Raw genomic sequence first — 6,637 nt, 5'->3', positions numbered from 1 at the left:
TCCCATTGACTCCTTACTCAGTTTCCTCCAAAGGTAACATCTGAATAAGAATACAGTAAGATATAACCAGAACATTTATCCAATTAAACATTTATTCAATTTATTATTTACATTTATTCAATTAAGACCTATAACAGCTTGCTATGGATTTCATTCTTTAATATTTACAGATAAAGGGATTAAAATTTTTGAGAGCTTAATATATGCTGTGATTTATATGATTCATTTCATTTAATTTTAATTATAGGCTACTTTAGAGGCCCAGCTAAAAGTGAAAGAATCAAGTGCAAGGTCTGTTGACATCACAGCCCTCATTTTTTTTTTTCTGTAGTGTGTTGTCCCTGCAACAAATCTCCAACATCTTTCTTATCACTTCATGTGACATTAAGTCACACCACGTACATCACTGTGTATATATGTGTCTGTTTCCATCAGGAAAATTTTGCTTATGCAGCTTTGTAGAACAACAGATCTAGGAAGATTTGAAACCTTTCCATGTTGAGGTCACCCAGCCCATCATCCATTTAGTTAAGATTAAGTTTGTCTTGTGGAACCCCCCCCACCCCCCCGCCGCATCTTTTATACCATAGCTTCCTTCTCTGAATGATAAATGATGTTAGAGCACAGCAGAGAAAAAAGCAAGGGAATTTTGAAAAGACTCATTTGTATGTTCAAAGGAAGAAGGATAATTTTACAAGAAAATCTGCTCGGATGAGTTACTTATTTATGTAAAACAAAACAAGAAACAACAAATAAAAAAAAAACCCCACCATACATTTAACTAAGAAAATTAAAATGCAAAATGGAAAATGATGCTGTTCAGTCTTCTACCATCACCCTTTCAGTCTCCTATGGGAACAAACACCAAAGTCTTTCTGAGAATCTACGGATTCTCAGACCATTGGTGCCTCAGCTCCTTAGACGTAATATTGGAGTAATTGGAGTAACAATTGATTTACACAACAAATACGTATTGAATGTCTATGAAACATTGGAATTAAAACACTAGGGACATAGATATACCAAAACGGAATACCTCCTAACCCCCATAGGGGACAGAGAACAGAATTTTAATGACTAACTATACAAATAGTTACATATTTCTCTCCAAATGCATTATGGAGGGAATCCAAAGAGTATTATGATAACATAGAAAAGGGGAGTTTAATTGACTCTGAGAGTTCAAAAAATCCTCTTTGAGGAAGTAACATTTATTTATTTACTTATTTTTTAAAGAAAGATTTTATTTATTTGAGAGAGAGAGCCACAGACTGAGATAGTGAAAGAGAGCACAAGCAAGGAGGAGAGGGAGAAGCAGGCTCCCTGCTGGGCAGGGAGCCAGCTGGGGACTCAATCCCAGGATTCTGGGATCATGACCTAAGCCAAGGCAGGGACCCCGAGGAAGTAACATTTAATTTGAGAACTGAAAGATGAGAAGATAGGTTTTATATTCAAAGAGAAGCCTTGGGAGTGGTATCATCTGATACCACTTTATTTAGAAGTCAACTATGTGGTCCACAGTCCTTACCTGGGATTAGCAGCTGGAACACTTACTTGTGGCCACTCCTTCTAGCCTGGGATTCCTCATAAAGTGCTGTCTGGGTTTCATGGCTGAGGAAGGAGAGGGAGTTAATGCATGATAAAATCTGCTTGTGAATCGGCCTGTTAATCACTGAATTCCCAGAGATCTAAATATATTACACATAGTTAAAGTATAGGGAAGTTGATTTCTGAAAAAATACATATATGCGATAAATATTCCATTTTTTTTTTTAATAGAATATAAGATATAGAGGGGTGCCTTGGTGGCTCAATCAGTTTAGCGACTGACTTGATTTCAGTTCAGGTCATAATCTCAGGGTTGTGACATTCAGCCTGTGTTAGGCTCTGCACTCAGTGAAGAAGCTGCTGGACATTCTCTCCCTCTTCTTCTTCCCCTCCCTCTATTCACACATTCTCTCTCTCTGAAATTAAAAAAAAAAAAAAACTTTAAAAAACTAATTAAATTAAATCAAGAATTAAAATTTAGATTTTGCACCTATGGTACCAAAATGGAGTTACAGCTTTTTTACAACTTGGCTAAAAGTGTTCAGGGTGGCATCTGACCTGTGCTCTGTTATAGGTTTGAACTATGATAGTTAATTGTTCTTTAGTTTCTGCCCCTCTGAACAAAAAATTATTTGTGTTCTAAATGAATTGACTCCATTCACATTAACCAATGTCACTTTCTTTTGGTTACTTCTATCTTGACACTTTACTTATTCCTAGGTGAGCAAACATAATATTATGTCTACAACAAATATATTCAGCTGTCCTAACAGAGAGATTCCCAAGCGAAAACAGATATAAACAGTGAAAGGGAAAACCCCATCCAGTGTGGTTAGTGGTTGCAATACACGGGCTCTGAGGTTGTCTACCTGAGTTTGAAGTCAAGCCTCACAAGTTACCATTTATGTGACTTGTTTACTTAACCTCTTTGAACCTTGGTTTCTGCTCTGTGACATTAAGATTAATAAGGGTACCAAACAAATCATTTAAGTATAAAAGATGATAAAGTCTTAAAAAAACACAGTCCAGTGCTTGGCATATTTTAAGCCCTCAGAAAATATTAGCTCTTGTGCCGTAATTTTACTAATGAGAAAAAATGCCACAGGTTTCTTTCTAGAGCAGGTGGGCACACGGGGAAATAGTGTATGGTGTGTGAGTCTTAGCACATGCTCCATTCTCAGGCATTGGATCCTCTGGGAGAATGGGCTTCAGGGAGACCTGGAAGAAGAGCTTAGCATCAGTGGGACTGCAGCACAAGTGCAGTGACATTGTCCTATCTACCCCTGTGTGAACTCTCAAGCTTCCCCAAGAATCTCATTGGGTTAGCTTCATTATCACCCACAGTGGCCTCTGCGTTTTTACCTAGCTATGGTTACTATAGCACTTTGTCTAATTGGTTGAGCTTTGTTTGCTTTCCTCACACTGGCTCAAGACAGAATCATTTGTACTTTAAAGGGAATTGTGGGCCTGGCAGGTTTCTAGAGTTTCATCAGTTCTCTCTGAAAATAGTCATGTTTGGGCAAAAAGAATACAGCTAGGTTCTTATCCATCTCAGGGAGAAGAGGAACGCCTCCCTCCAATGTCCTTGTCACTGCTGTTAGTCACTGGCCTTTTAAAACTCACCTCCCTCTGTTGTGAGGCTCTCATTGCTCAGCCTTCCGTTCTGGTGACTGTTCGGTCCCAAGTTGACTGTATTAACTAGTTAGGGTTGTCCAGAGGGACAGAACTGACAGGATATATAGAGATAATATAAAAGATTTTTTATGGAGATTGTGAGAGGAGATTATGATTTATTATCTCAGTTATGGAGGATGAGAAATCCTACAGTCTGTCATCAGCAAGCTGGAGGACCAGGAAAGCTGGTGGTATAATTCAGTCCAAGTCCACAGGCCTGAGAACCAGGGGACCCAATGGTGTCAGCATCCTGCCAGAGGCCAGAGGCCTGAAAGCCAGGGGGATGATAGTATAAATTCCAGAGTCTGGACGCCAGAAACAAGGATCTTCACTGTCTGAGGGCCAGAGAAGATGGTGTGCCAGCTCAGAAAAGGAACAATAATTTACACTTTCATTGCCTTTTTTATTTTTGGGGGGGGGGACCTCAAAGGATTGGATAATGTCAGACCACTTTGGTAAAGATGGCTCTTCTTTACTCAAGCTGATTTAATTGCTAATCTCTTCTGGATACACCCTCACAGACAAACCCAGAAATACTGTTTTACCAGCTATCTGGGCATCTCTTAAGTTAGTCAAGATGTCGCATAAAATGAACCATCATGTTGACCAAATGCCTGTCATTCGCTATCATGCACTTACCTGTGGGACCCAAGATCAACCTGCTTCACATTCTTTTTTTTCAGCCATCACTCAAGTGTAGATTCTTGGGTAAGTGGTGCTTTTTCTTATTCTCATATCAATACCACTTTCTATTTTTGTTTCTTGACCCATGTTCTCTCTTCCAGTCCTCCTAAACTCCTTCCCTGAGTCTATCAATTCCATTAGTAATGGACTCCAGATCCCAAAACTCTTCAAAAAGTATTTTGTGTACCTTGGATTTAAGTGAGATCTTGTATTCCCTAGAAGACCTGTGTTAACCTATTCTTCTTTCAAGCAGAGCTGCACATTCTCCCTTTCTTATCTCTCAGGATGGAGGGCAGGCATCTGCATGCCCTGTGCGCTTCGCTATCACTTTTAAACTTAGCCTTCTGTCTTCTTATTAAAATGTTATGCTCTTATATTGTTCATGCCAGTCAGCTATACAATCTCCATCTCTATTAGGGCTAAAGAGCAACCCAGAAGCAGTCTTTTTTTTTTTTTTTTTAATAAACATATATTTTTATCCCCAGGGGTACAGGTCTGTGAATTGCCAGGTTTACACACTTCACAGCACTCACCATAGCACATACCCTCCCCAATGTCCATAACCCCACCCCCCCCAACCCCCCTCCCCCCATCAACCCTCAGGTTGTTTTGTGAGATTAAGAGTCACTTATGGTTTGTCTCCCTCCCAATCCCATCTTGTTTCATTAAATCTTCTCCTACCCCCTTAACCCCCCATGTTGCATCTCCACTCCCTCATATTAGGGAGATCATATGGTAGTTGTCTTTCTCCGATTGACTTATTTCGCTAAGCATGATACCCTCTAGTTCCATCCACGTCGTCGCAAATGGCAAGATTTCATTTCTTTTGATGGCTGCATAGTATTCCATTGTGTATATATACCACTTCTTCTTTATCCATTCATCTGTTGATGGACATCTAGGTTCTTTCCATAGATTGGCTATTGTAGACATTGCTGCTATAAACATTCGGGTGCACGTGCCCCTTCGGATCACTACGTTTGTATCTTTAGGGTAAATACCCAGTAGTGCAATTGCTGGGTCATAGGGTAGTTCTATTTTCAACATTTTGAGGAACCTCCATGCTGTTTTCCAGAGTGGTTGCACCAGCTTGCATTCCCACCAACAGTGTAGGAGGGTTCCTCTTTCTCCGCATCCTCGCCAGCATCTGTCATTTCCTGACTTGTTAATTTTAGCCATTCTGACTGGTGTGAGATGGTATCTCATTGTGGTTTTGATTTGTATTTCCCTGATGCTGAGTGATATGGAGCACTTTTTCTTGTGTCTGTTGGCCATCTGGATGTCTTCTTTGCAGAAATGTCTGTTCATGTCTTCTGCCCATTTCTTGATTGGATTATTTGTTCTTTGGGTGTTGAGTTCGCTAAGTTCTTTATAGATTTTGGACACTAGCTCTTTATCTGATATGTCGTTTACAAGTATCTTCTCCCATTCTGTCAGTTGTCTTTTGGTTTTGTTAACTGTTTCCTTTGCTGTGCAAAAGCTTTTGATCTTGATGAAATCCCAACAGTTCATTTTTGCCCTTGCTTCCCTTGTCTTTGGCGATGTTCCTAGGAAGATGTTGCTGCGGCTGAGGTCGAAGAGGTTGCTGCCTGTGTTCTCCTCAAGGATGTTGATGGATTCCTTTCTCACATTGAGGTCCTTCATCCATTTTGAGTCTATTTTCGTGTGTGGTGTAAGGAAATGATCCAATTTCATTTTTCTGCATGTGGCTGTCCAATTTTCCCAACACCATTTCTTGAAGAGGCTGTCTTTTTTCCATTGGACATTCTTTCCTGCTTTGTCGAAGATTAGTTGGCCATAGAGTTGAGGGTCTATTTCTGGGCTCTCTATTCTGTTCCATTGATCTATGTGTCTGTTTTTGTGCCAGTACCATGCTGTCTTGATGATGACAGCTTTGTAATAGAGCTTGAAGTCTGGAATTGTGATGCCACCGACTTTGGCTTTCTTTTTCAATATTCCTTTGGCTATTCGCGGTCTTTTCTGGTTCCATAGAAATTTTAGGATTATTTGTTCCATTTCTTTGAAAAAAATGGATGGTACTTTGATAGGAATTGCATTAAATGTGTAGATTGCTTTAGGTAGCATAGACATTTTCACAATATTTATTCTTCCAATCCAGGAGCATGGAGCATTTTTCCATTTCTTTGTGTCTTCCTCAATTTCTTTCATGAGTACTTTATAGTTTTCTGTGTATACATTTTTAGTCTCTTTGGTTAGGTTTATTCCTAGGTATCTTATAGTTTTGGGTGCAATTGTAAATGGGATGGACTCCTTAATTTCTTTCTTCTGTCTTGTTGGTGTTGTAGAGAAATGCGACTGATTTCTGTGCATTGATTTTATATCCTGACACTTTACTGAATTCCTGTACAACTTCTAGCAGTTTTGGAGTGGAGTCTTTTGGGTTTTCCACATGTAGTATCATATCATCTGCAAAGAGTGATAGTTTGACTTCTTCTTTGCTGATTTGGATGCCTTTAATTTCTTTTTGTTGTCTGATTGCTGAGGCTAGGACTTCTCATACTATGTTGAATAGCAGCGGTGATAATGGACATCCCTGCCGTGTTCCTGACCTTAGCAGAAAAGCTTTCAGTTTTTCTCCATTGAGAATGACATTTGTGGGGGGTTTTTCATAGATGGCTTTGATAATATTGAGGTATGTACCCTCTATCCCTACACTTTGACGAGTTTTGATCAGGAAGGGATGCTGTACTTTGTCAAATGCTTTTTCAGC

This window comes from Lontra canadensis, unplaced genomic scaffold, assembly GCF_010015895.1.
Source record: "Lontra canadensis isolate GAN:19392208 unplaced genomic scaffold, GSC_riverotter_1.0 scaffold1, whole genome shotgun sequence".
NCBI classification, from domain to species: Eukaryota; Metazoa; Chordata; class Mammalia; order Carnivora; family Mustelidae; genus Lontra; species Lontra canadensis.
The sequence above is the reverse complement of the archived record's forward strand: the minus strand, read 5'-3'. Positions refer to the sequence as shown.